Raw genomic sequence first — 13,825 nt, forward strand, 5'->3', positions numbered from 1 at the left:
AAGACTAATGAGAAGGGAGGGTTCCAATAGGAGATTCCCTGTGACAATGTGTGTGGGTGCAGAGTGGATGCAAAGATGTTTGATATACACTACTTCTTATTTTAATTTTCTTCTTCCTTCCTTCTCTCCACTCATTAAAGTGTTAATAGAGCTATATTAGTGATACATTTAGAATTAGTCTTGTATTATAAATGCTGCCTTGAAGAATGAAAGACCCGTCTTATGCTTATGGTGAGCCCAATCAGAGGGAGCTGGAGCGCATGAGAAGCACTGAAGAGACCCAAGAGGATTGAGAGGAAAGTTGGGCTTATAGGAGACAATCATGACTTGTAATCACCTGTCTTAAGACTTCTCAGGAGGATTCATGCAGGGACAGGCTTTGCAGTCAAGTGCAGAAAGGACCTGGGGTGGTTTTATTCAGGTGGCAAAGGACAGAAGTCCTCAAAAGGTGAAAGAACTTGGGGATGTTTGGCCAACAGTGTTTTCTCAATACCCTACACTTCTTTTTCTTGTCACCCATCTCAGTTGTGGTCAAATAAGTATGTTTAGTTGTCCAGTGTCTCACACTTTCCCTTTAGAATATGAAGTATGCAGAGCCGGGAGCAGGTTTGTTTGTCAGCACCTAACACAGTCTTTGGTACAAGATAAATGCTTGGTAAACATTTGTGAAATAAAGAAATGTAATCAACATTGTTCTAGTGTTACTAAAAAGAAGCACCCAGATATAATAATTATTAGGCTAGGATACTGAGATCATGAGCAGTATCCCTTCTATTTTTTCTAGTTCCTGTATACTTTTTGCGTTATTTTACTTAGGTAGAAAAAAAAGAATTGACTCTTGGTAAGACTTCTTTACCTGGGTCTTATATTCTTTAGAGTTTGCCTCTGTTTCTGCGTTCTTTCTGATAACAAATTGGTGAAAAGCTGCTAAAATGCCCGGATTTACCCACCAGAGCTAATTTAAGTCATTCAATGGCACTCCTTTACCGTTTGGACCTCCAGGTTTTGTCCTTTCATCTACTAGTGTGGATATTTATGTTCAATTCTAATTATTCTTGTATATATCTTGATAAATGATGAAAATATTACCCTGATGAAAAATATTATGAATGTAAGATTTTTATATTCATAGGCTCATGCTATGTCCCTAGAGTAAAGGGAAGGTTTCCATAAATCAAATAAACACATACTTCCCTCTTTTTTGGTTGCCTTCATTAATAATTAGTTGACCTTCTCCTACCTTGAAAATGTTATAAATTATTGACCAGCTAATCCCTTTGAGAATTGAGAGGGGATTTGGTCCACTGAATGTAATGAGCAGGCTGGTAAGTTCAGTCTCTTGAGTCCCTGGCATTCTATCTTGAAGTTGACATCCTGTGTTTGTTCTAGGTCTTCTCCTTGGCCTTTTATAACATGATCTTGTAGAAACAGCTGCAAGAACCAAAGGGAGAATGAATATTTTTTTTTTTTTGAGACTAAGTTGAGAAAACAGAATCCTGAAAACACAATCTAACGGGATGGAATTATATAGATCACTTTTTACCACCTCATACTAATAGCACTTAATCTTTTTGCTGTTCTTCACTTTCAAACTTTTGGTCAATGAAGTCTACCCTTGTGTTCACTCCCTTACTTCTCTTTCACCCTCAACGTACTGCAGCTGGATTCCATCCCATATCACCTTACTACAACACTTAGGTGATTAATAATCTCCTAATTGACAAACATGAAGTATAATTTTCAGTCTGCCTTTAACTTGATGTCTCTGCATTTTTCTTTTTTCCATTTCTTTTTTCTTTTTCCCTTCCTTCCTTCCTGCCTTCCTTCTTTTCCTCTTTTTCTCTCTCTCTCTCCCTTTTTCTCCCTCTCTCTCTCCTCCCCACCCCCCTTTCTTTCTTTCTTTCTTGAATCTGTTGATCCTCTTTGAAAATCTTTTCTGTGGGTTTCATGACCCTGAAATCTCTCGAATGTCGTCTTCCTCTTTTGGATTCTCCTTTTCACTGCTTTTTTATGCTTTCTCTTTCTTCACCACCTTTTGTGTGTTGGTATCCCCCAAGGTCCCATTCTTAGCTTTCTTTTCTACTTTACAAGCTCTTTTGATGATCTCCTTCAAAACTGTGAGTTTAACTAGCACAGGAATGCTAGTATTTCCAAAATTTGTATTTCCAGCTGGGACTTCTCTCTTGGAACTTCAGTTGCATATTTCTTACCACCAATGTGACACATCCTTCAACAATGTAGCTAAAGGCAATGCAAACTCAATATATTTAAAACTGAACTTACTTCATTTTCTTCCCCACAAAACACCTGGACCCTCTTCCTGTGTTTCTTATCTTAGTTAATGAGACCATCATATACCCTCTAGAAATCTAGAAGTTATTCTTAACCTTTTTCTGCCTAAGTAATTAATCACCAAGCCTTGTCAATTCTACCTAATAAACATTTCTCAAGTATATTACCTCCTCTCCATTTCACATGCCATTGCTCATATGCCCTCTGCCAATTCCATCCTCTCTATTGCCATCCTAATTGTCTTTCTTAAATACAGATCTGAATCTTGGCACACTTGCTTAAAAACATTTGTTGCATAGAAGATAACATCCAAAATCTTTAACAGGGTAATGAGGTCCCTCTCATGAGAAAAATTAGTCTCCTCTGTATTACCATGCACTTTGTATATAATTCTATTATGGCCTTTGACATATCATGTGATTATTATATGGGCTTATCAAGTGGATGACATAATCCTTGAAAGGAAGGGTCATGTCTTTTTTATTTTTATATTTCCAGTGCTAAATACACAGAAGAGAACTATATTTAAATAAAATGAAGGAATGGATTAACTGAATAAGAAATGTTGAAAGATTTTCTCTTCAAAATGACAGAGACTAAAGGATCAAAATATAAGAAATAGATGGAGTGATGTGAAAACCGCAAAAATAAAAGAGGTCACCAGGTTATAGAAGTCCATTAACTAGGACATTGGATAACATGTCATTCCGGAACCTGCCCTATTCTTTCCTATGGGCTGCCTCTGTGGTGGTTTTAAAATATGTCTGCAAACTCTTGACACTCATCTCTTCACAAGGTGGAGCCTAATTCCCCTCCCTTGAATGTGAGTCAGGGTTAGTGACTTGCTTCTAATAGAATGTGGCAGAAGAGATGCTATATGATTTCCGAGTCTAGGTCATTAAAAAGATAGCTTCTGCCTGGCTCTTTGTCTTTCTGTCTTGGGCCACTCACTCTGGGTGAAGCAGTACACACTTACACCACCTATGGAGAGGCCTTTGTGGGGAGAGACTGAGGCTTCCAACAACCTCAACTTTCCAGCCACGTGAATGAGACACCTCGGATGAGGATCTTCTTGCCAATGTAGTCTTCAAATGACTGCAGCTCCCACCAACATCATAATGGCAACCTCATGAGAGATCCCAAGTTGAAATAACCTAGCAAAGTTGCTACTGAATACCAAACCCAGAGAAACTATAACTATAATAAATGTTTATTTTAATCTACTAAATTTTGAGGTACTTTGTTATGCAGCAATAGAAAACCAATACACCCAATTAAGAATGACTTTCTTCTAGATTCTTTAAAATCCTATATATTGTTTAGGTCTGGTTTAAATACTTCTGTTGTCCTGGGTTGTTCAGTTTTCTCCAATTAGAATTAATGTTTTTCTCTTGTAGGTTTGCCTCTTTTATTGCTTAGTATAGTTTATTCTTTTAGCAAAAATGTATTCATTACACTGTGTTATATTCTATACTAGGCATTGGGACCAAAAATGAGGGATTCAGAACTTTTGAAGATATTTTTTTATTCCTCCAATATATACAGTTTCTTTGAGAAAATAAATTTATTCTGATTGTTCTTCATCTTTAGATCATCATTGGGCTTAAGAATGTGAACTCTGGGGTAAAAGCTGTCTGAGTGAGGATCTGGGCTTTGCCTTCTTACTGTCTTGGCTAACTGTGTGCCTGACTTTGGACAAGTTACCTCTTGAGGTTTAAGTTTCTCTGCCTGTAAAATGGGCATAACAGTATTCCTTGCCTCATATGCTTATTAAGAACATTAAATGAGTTCATGCATGTGAAGTGCTTAGCATGGTATCTGGCATGACGTAAGTGTTCAATAAATACTTTTTAGTATTCTTGTTGACTGGCCCACTCAGTATCTAGCACAGTAACTAGAATACAGTAGATATTCAGGTAATGTTGGCTGGACTGAGCTATAAATGGGGTAGGTTAGTGTTAATGATGTTGGGGGAAACAGGCAGTCAGAAAAGAGTATCATGCATGGGGTGTCAGTCATTGGAGCACAGTCAATTCAGTTATTTGTTAATTGGTTAATTTGTCAAACATTTGTTTCCTATTATATGCTATTAACTAGGGACATAGGAAGATGTGTGAAAGACATTTGGAAGGGAAAATGCTTGCACTCTGGAGAAAATACTTATTCAGGGGCTTCTGCAGGAAAGCAACAGACTCAACAAACACTTATTGAGCAACTATTTCATACCAGGCACTGTTAGGGAGTTAAGGATAAAGTGAATGATTTCTTTTCACTTATTCAATAAATACTTATTAAACACCTACTATGTTCCCATCATTCTTCCAGGTTCTTGGGGTTTATCTGTGAACAAAATACACAAAGATTTCAGCCTCCATGGACCTTTCATTCTCATAGGGGGCAACAAACAATAAACGATATTCATCATAGCTGATTCCATAATATGTTAGAAGATGATAGAAGCTATTAAAAAAACAGAAAAAGCAAAGCAAGGTAAAGGGAGGTCAGGAATTCCATAAGCAGGGTATGTAAAGGGCTGTTCAGTTTGGTATATTTGTGATTGAGAAAATGAGATGTAGAAAGAAACTAGAAGGAGGTGAGGGAGTTAATTTTAATGACCAGCAAAGCAAAGCCCTCCTTTTACCATCTAGTAGGAGTGTCAGACGTAAGTAAATAAATAATTTAATAGTGATAAATGCCTTGAAGAAAATAGGATAGCATGAGAAATTCATGGCCCTAGCCCTGGATGTCTGTGCTCTTGCATGAGAGAAGCTCAGGCTGCTGCCAGGCTCGGCCAACCGGCTGTTAGAAGTCTCTGTCAGGAGCACACACCTGTGTGGAGGTGGTCACATCCTGTGGCTGTTAACAGGACAGCAGGACTGTTATGTGTCATGGCAGGTATCACATTCGAGCTGATTAGTCTACAGAAAAAGAAACATTTATAATCTATTAGTCATACTTCTGGTGGCAGGAATGGGTGATGATGGATTATGTGGCTGACACACAGACTCTAGCCTCTCTGCAAGGGATAGGAGGAGAAACTAGGCAAAGCTTGCCACCACCAGGACAGTGGGGTGTTATTGTGGAGAAAATCCCATTATCACCTTTGTTCTTCATGGAAACAGAATCTCTCAAAGGTCTGAATCTGATCTTTAACTGAGGACTATTAAAGGAGATGACTTCCAGTTTTCTGACATGGATTTTTCACGTCATTGCTGATAGATGAGAGATGTTTATTTCTCATTGTAAGAAAGCTAAGCTTCTTCACTGTGCTCTAGAGGCGGGAGTCTCTTCTGTAAGATCTCCAGGGAAGATCTACATTGGTCTGGTCTACTTTGTCTTGACTTTAGTAAATATTTTGTGCAAGGTGTATAGCTCTGTCCATCCCATTCAGTGCTTTCAGCTGGTGAACTGAGAATATGTATGATGTCTGACAGCCACATTATGCTGAAGAAATCTGATCTTAGTGTCAAGTATAGAATTTCTAATTAGAATGTTCATTTGTCCTTTGTGCCACATACTTTGGGCCCTGGGCTAATTTAAGTGGAATATTTTCAGTGAGGTCCTGCTTAGAGACAGGAAAATGGTCTAGAGGGCATCTCCTGCTTGCTTTTATTCCCCACATTCTATGGGAAACACTATTTATTCATTTAAAACTATTAAGGCTCCAATTAAACTAATATTTTTTACTCAACTAATGTTGCTTGACACTTTTGCATATGATCTTTAATATTCTCCACTTAAACAGTATGTATGAATAACCCTATTTATATAAAATGTAAAATCATGTGTATATACATAGATACATATAGAGTCATAAACATGTATGAAAAATGGCCAAGAACATGTTAATGGTGCTTACGTAAAGTGGAATTCATGTAACCTTTCCATCCTGTTTTTATAGAACCATGTAGTTTTTGAATTTTTTACGATGAGAATGTGTCATCTATATAATCAGAAGAAAAACAATTAAGCTATAATAAAGCTATTGAGGAATACTACTACCAGCCGCATTCTGAGGTTATTATGATGTCTCAAGAGGAAGAGCAATTTGCTCAGGATTCAAACCCAACCTCACTCCAAGCCATGTGACTGGCTTGACTGGTGTATTAGGTAATCTGGGGGACACAAAAGAGCCACTAGGGAACTAAGAGTCTGATTGGAAAAAAAAAGTCGCATGGGCCTGAGACATGAAACAATAAAGATAAGGAATGCCTTAGGAATTGTGCGTAGAGGTCAAGGAGGGCTTCCTGGACAATAGAGGGATAGCAAAACTTGGATAGCTAGGGGGAGAAGGGGAAGAACATTCCTGGTAGAAGGCACAGCATGAACAAAGCCCCAGGAGCAGGAGTCTACGAGACAAGGGTGGCAAAATAATTTGTTGAGAGACTAATTTGTGTATTGTGATCTCTTTTCTCCAGAGCTTTAGCTGTAGGGCTAAAAGCAGAAGTTGCTGGAAGACAACGTACTTTGTTGGCTTTGGTTTCAGGAGCCTCAGTGTATGGAGGGGATTACAGGAAGGGGGAGGGCGTGGCTAGTGTGGGATGCAGAATAGTGAGAACAGAGGAGAAGCCATTTTCCCCAAGACGACGTGTGGGCTGTAGTTTAGGTTTGTGAAGGCAGCGGCACCTGTCCCCTACTCCTTCACAGCCCCAGGGAGGTGGGGAGACTGTGGCAAGAGAGGGTTGCTTGGTACTTCGGTGCTCAGTCTTGGCAAAGACCCCGTGCTAAGTGTGAGATTCCCAATACATACCCAGAAAACAGAAGAATTCCAAAGTGCTACAGAAAACACACAAATATACACATACAGCCACTTGTGAGAATATATTGCCTTGACCGGATCAGGTACCTTCTAAGATCTCAGTTTGTCCTGCTACCAAAAAAATGGGTATATCAATCCCTTCTGGTTAAAAAATTCATTGAATCTATGAAATTGGAATGTCTGTCTCTGGCATCAGTTCATTTCTACCTGAAATGCAGGGAGGGTGGTGTGGAAACTTCATTTTCAAAGAGCCACCACCAGAATGTGCAATATGCATACTGTTTTTCAGCAGGAAGTAGGAGTACACTGCGTGGTAATTGAAACTGCCTTTTGAATCTTCTAAGCCAGCAGGATCTGATACCTGATCGGATGAGCATTGTTTCTTCCTTCCTGTAAAATCAGCTACAACGGGAAGACTCAAGTGCAAATTTCCATCACAACTGGAGAAACCTTCCCTCCGCTCATCCACCCACACTGTCTCTTCACCTGCGCCCTTTATTTGTATAGATTCTTGTTTTCAACCAAAGGGGCTCAGCTCCAGAAAGAGACAAATCATGCACAAAGAGGAAAGAAAATCGCTTCCTAGACCTGAATATTTAGTGATGAACTAAACCTTCCGAGAGGGAAAAATATATGATTCCGTTGCGAAGGGAAAATGAATGTCCTCCAAATCAACGTGAAAATGGAGACCCAGGGAAGTGAGGTTCACATCTGTCCTTAATGCAGCTTTGGAAGGATAGAGGCAGAGACAATAAATGATGTATCAGACGTGCTGCTTCGCTTAGAAATTGCAATTCTAAATGTCATATGCAGTGAGCCTCTCTCGCTCCCCCCATAATTCAAGACAATTCACCAGAGATAACTTCTTTTCTCTGCCATAATAGTATTCTCTAGCTCGTATCCCAAATAAACAACATTGGTTACTGCTTTAAGCAATACCTTCTCCATTTTCCCACACCACTTAAATCAACAACCCCTTTCTCTGTGTGATCTGAATCCCAAGCCCCCAACCTTGTACTTTGCTGCAATAAGCTCCCCATTCTGAATCGCTGTTGCTTATCGCCAGCGTTATGAAAGGGCAGGTCAGCCTTGCCCTGCTCCTATGCTAGTTTTTCACTACTCTAGATAAGAGGGGCATATTTTATATCTTCCTCTTTTTTTTTTTGAATCATCTTAATCTTTATCATGATCTACTTTTTTTTTTTAAAACCAGTGGTTTTTCTAAGTGTGGATTTTCTTCTTTTTATTAATCTTCACAGTCTCCAATCCAGTCATCTCCTCACTGAAATGAGAAGCGTGGCATTCACATCACTCAACACGGTTGGTTTTGGAGCTCGGCAAAGATTAAAAACACAGGAAGGCTTGCAAGCAACCTAGAGGGAATAGAGAGGTTGCTGTTAATGTGTTTCTTCATTGAACGGAGCTCACGCACGCATTTGAAAATAGAGAGTGACTGTTCAAAGACACTGGGAAAAGTGTTATCTGGGACATTTTATCCAAAAGTAAAATGTGACATCACTATAGATGATCCTGCTAATGCTCCTGCTAGTGCTGCCTGACTAAGAGTAGCAGGGGAAAGCAATCGTCCCTTCAAACTGGGGCTGGTCTCAGGGAAGAAAATGCTCTGGGCAGAAAAATAGAAATGGCTACAGTTTATGAGGCCAAAATTCCTTGATGTTGGCAGAATAGTTTGGTCCTTTGCATTCCTCTGGGCCTTCAGAATGCCTCTTCTTTTCCCTGTGCACATCAGTTATAGTGAGATGTCCCCGGACTTAGGCAATGAGGTCACCCTCGGAAGGTAAAGTATCTAAGAATCAGTGACTTGAACTATCTCCAGACATGGCCAGCCCTGAGATGTGCTATACTTGTGTGATTAAATGGACATGGGGATGGATGCAGAACAGTTGTAGATCACTGTATTTAGGATTTGTCTTTAGAACTAGAATCACAGAAATTGAAGAAAGAGTGGGTTTAATGGAATTAAATAGTAGCTACTATAACAATCACAGAGGCACTGTGCTAAGTATTCATATACATTCTTGCTAAGCATCATGATAGCCTATGAGGTAGGCTGTTATCACTATTTTATAGATCAGCAAACTGAAGTTCAGAGAAGTTGAATAATGTGTCCAAGGTCATATAGCTTGGCAGCAGTGGAGCAGGGAATCAAATCCAGGTTTAGTTGACTGCAAAACCTTTGCTTATGGAGGGCAGTGTTCTGTGTGGATTTTGGAAAAAGGGGAGTAAGACTTCAGCTCTGTACATTGGAAGGAGACATTATATTTGGTAGCATCACCTCTTAATGGCCAAGGGCATACAGATCTGAACAGAAATCCTGCTGCCCTGCTTAGACTTGTGTGGCAACCTCTCCAAGCCTCTGTTTTCTGTAAAACAGAAGGATCTGAATGTCATGTAGTTGACATGAGTGTCAAGTATTCAGATCAATTAGGAGGTGGGGTCTATGGTGGGAGAGAATCTATTTAGCTTTGACATACCTGAATAAATATCCCACTGGCCTCTCCAGTTTTCTATGATCTCATGCTCACCAAGTCATCTTTCAATAGCTAATTTGGTTTCTTGTGTACTTAATACAGCTTGGTTACTGGAAATGGACATATGAATCTATAAATGAATATATTTGTGTCTGGTTTCTGTATCAGTGTCTCCTGAGTTGAGGAAGTTTGTCCAGCCTGATGTAATTCCTTTAAGGACACTGTTGACCTTCCCACATTCAGCATACTCATGACCAGATTATGGAACATACAAGGGAAACTTCATCTGATCAGCTGACTGGCTTGTTCCTTTTTTCCCTCATGCTAGCCTGGCTTTGCCACACATTCTTTTTTTTTGAATAATCAAAATAAAAATACTAGCAGCACAATAACTGCAGTGATGATTACTATCATTACCCGAGGGCTTTTGTGTCATTTGCTGTGCTAGATACATCAGGGACTCTATCTTCTTTAACCCTTACAGGTCCCTTCTGAGAGCCTTCTGTTTCTCCTGGGAACAGCGCCCTGGAGAGGTTGCCACACGATTCTAAGCGAGCCAGCTGGATTCCTGTCCAGATCTGGATTCTCTTGGCCTTTATGATGTGATGCTAGTTTTGTCTTCATCTCTCCAATCTGGGCCAGTCTTTTGCCTTTGGGGCTAAAACTGTGGCTTGCTGAACAGAGTGTTTTGTATCAGGCTGCCATAAGGAAACCCCCTGCCCAGCTTGCCTGGCTCTCTGGGACTTCCCTGCACGGGAGTGCCTTTCAGACTCTAATAGGCTCAGATGTATGGACATGTTCGAGTTCTTGGGCCTGTGAAATTGAAGATCAGAACCTAAGATCAGAACCAGAAATTGGAGACCTGGTAGGGACCTGGTGTGAAAGGGAGGTGTGGAGGGTGGGGAGGCAGAAGGACATGGAAGAGAAGACCCTCTTTAAATAGCCAGCTCGAATTCCCTTATTTTATTTTATTTTATTTTATTACATTGTGTCAATCACCATACATTACATCATTAGTTTTTGATGTAGTGTTCCATGATTCATTGTTTGCGTATAACACCCAGTGCTCCATTCAATACGTGCCCTCTTTAATACCCATCACTAGGCTAACCCATCCCCCCCACCCCCCTTCCCTCTAGAACCCTCAGTTTGTTTCTCAGAGTCCGTAGTCTCTCATGGTTCGTCTCCCCCTCCGATGTCCCCCGCTTCGTTTTTCCCTTCCTACTATCTTCTTTTTTCCTTTAACATATAATGTATTATTTGTTTCAGAGGTACAGGTCCGTGATTCATCAGTCTTGCACAATTCACAGTGCTCACCATAGCACATACCCTCCCCAATGTCTATCACCCAGCTGCCCCATCCCTCCCACCCCCCACCACTCCAGCAACCCTCAGTTTGTTTCCTGAGATTAAGAATTCCTCCTATCAGTGAGATCATCTGATATATGTCTTTCTCTGATTGACTTATTTCGCTTTGAACAGACATTTTTCCAAAGAAGACATCCAAATGGCCAACAGACACATGAAAAAGTGTCCAACATCGCTCAGCATCAGGGAAATCCAAATCAAAACCTCAATGAGATACCACCTCACACCAGTCAGAATGGTTAAAATTAACAAGTCGAATTCCCTTCTGATTTCTCTCTGTAACATCACCATATTCCCTCCCCTATTTCCATAGATTCAAAGCCTCAGGCACCAGCTGCCACTGTGTCATTGAAGGAGGCCTTGATAGTCTTCCCTTGAGGAGTCATGCATGATGAGTTACGATTTCTCCAATACCAAATTTATTATGATGATGATGATCATTAATAGCAACCTCTTAGATTTATAAAGCACCTTTCTCCTAACAATCTCTGTCCTAGAGACTGTCTCATTTATCCTCACAGATCCCCAGGGATGAGGAGGAGGCAATATTATCATTTTTACATTATGGATTGCTGTGATCAAGAAGTTTTTATCACAGTACCTATTTCCATGTGGAACTGTGTTAGGTACTATGTGAAGAGATTCCACTAATTCATCAAGTATTTTCTGAGCGTCTTTTATGTGCCATGATAACTCTGTGAGGTTAATATTTATATTATCCCATTTTATAGATGAAGTAATGAAGTGTCAGAGATGTTAAGTGACTTGCTCAGCCACATAAATGAAGAAATGAATAAAATGTGTCTGCCCTCACCCAAAAATAGTACATAGTCTTTTTTGAGCATTTACTAGGTGCCAGGGGCTATGCTGAGATAAAGACAAGAGGTATCTTTGTTAATCCACTCAACAACCCTATAAGTCTGTTATACTTTCAGTGATCTGTAACTCTCTCCATTTACCAGATGAGGCGTAGAGCATTTGAGTACCTTGCCCATGTGAAGCCACCCATCTGGTAAGTAGCTAACCTTGAGAGGAAGGAGAGCAGAGTGGAGCCAGGTTGTCATAGTTGGATTCTGGTTCTAATAGTTGCTATGTGATCTTGGGCAAGTCTCTTGATTTTTCTATGCCACAATTTTTTTCACTTGTAAAATGGGAATAATACAGGTATCTACTTTATAGCATTGTTATGTGGATCAGATACAATTTTAGATGTACATACATATATCTGTGTGTATATGAATGTATGTATCTGTCTGTCTTAGGATTCTGCCTTGCATATGTTAGCTATGAATATCTGAGATCCAAATCCAGGCACTCTGATACTGGAATTTTATACTATTTTGCTTCAGAAAATAATGCTCTCAGGGGCAGAAGCAGTGACATTTGAGCTGAATTTCCAAAGGACACACAGTCAAAGGCTTGGTTCTAGTGGTCTGGTTCTAGCTCAGTAGATGGAAGCTACATGTAATAATTGAGTTATTAGCAGGTGGAGTAGGCTTTTATTATACCTTTGTGATTTCCCCTAAGAACTGGAGCCTTGGGGCCTGAGCATCTTTGGATTTCCTTTGTCTAGAGGTCATTTGACTTATTTCCTTAGAAGGTACATGGAAATTCTGCCAGCCATGAAGGTTGTCTGCCCTCTGGTTGTTGAAAGATTTTTTTTTTTTGAGAAGATTCCAAAATTGTACTTGCCTATGTGTTGACAAACTGATTTTTCTTTGAACATTCAGCATTATGAATGTGGGCCAATCTCTTCATTACAAACAAAAAATCCCAGAATATGCTGCATTACCTTCAGAGAATATAGAACTACTTAGATATGGAAAGCTTTAAGCTTTGCCTTAAACTAAAACTTCCAACTGAATTCATAACAATTCCATTTAAAAGACAATTATTGAATAGTTTATTTTTCTTCTGAATCCTTGAAACCTGTTTCAATAGACAAAGTCCTATTGTTTTCCAACATAATGCAATAGAAGTTTACTAGTATCATGTATGAACTTTATCTACTCGATGCAGAAATATAATCTATGTTCATTATCTAGGGTAGGTAAATTTAGAAGCAGTTACCAAATTGGTACCAATACAAAAAATAAAAAGAATAAGGGACAATGTCCAACCAATATTTTTATTGGAAAAACCTTTTATGGTATAGCTGAGCTATTTAAGTCCCAAGGTTTGCCATTCAGGCAAAGGATATCATAAAATGTATTTCCACTGAAGAATAGATATGCCTTAATAATAATAGTTACCATTTGTTAAGCATAATCCAGTAATACAAATGGTGAGATTAAAAATTTTGAGAGGTCCAAATAGCATTCCTAAGATAGTAGGGCCAGAATTTGGACCTGGATCAATTTGAAACCTAAATCTATACTCTTTATTACTATCTTATCCATGTTATACTGTCCACTAAGTTATAGAGACCAAATTTGAACCCAGTCTCCCTGATTTGACAGCCCATATCATTGTACAGCACCTCATTATCTTTCTAGAGGTGTTATCTCTTCTGGCTCTCTGAAGAGCTTTATTCTTTGGAGATAGTCAATCGCTATATTTCTTTAATGTGGAAGGCACACATCCAAGAGATGTAATTTGAAGCCAAGACTTTCATGCTTGATTTAGATCAAGTTTCTCTAATACATACCATTATGGCACAGATCTCTGTAAACTGAACAAAAATAATTCTAAGTTCCTACTCTTAACCCACACTAGCTTAATCAATAAGGCGATTAGTTCATATTCCAATGTAGATCAAAGAAGGACAGTCCCTTGGATTTTTTACTATTTGGTAATAGAATGTTCATACCCCAATTCCTGTTGCTTTGTAGAAATAAAAATCCTCATTCAGTATGTTTCTGTGATTTGAGAGGTAGCATGATATGTTCAAAAAAATACTGGAGCTCTACCTTCT

The sequence above is a fragment of the Neomonachus schauinslandi genome, chromosome 13, assembly GCF_002201575.2.
Source record: "Neomonachus schauinslandi chromosome 13, ASM220157v2, whole genome shotgun sequence".
NCBI classification, from domain to species: Eukaryota; Metazoa; Chordata; class Mammalia; order Carnivora; family Phocidae; genus Neomonachus; species Neomonachus schauinslandi.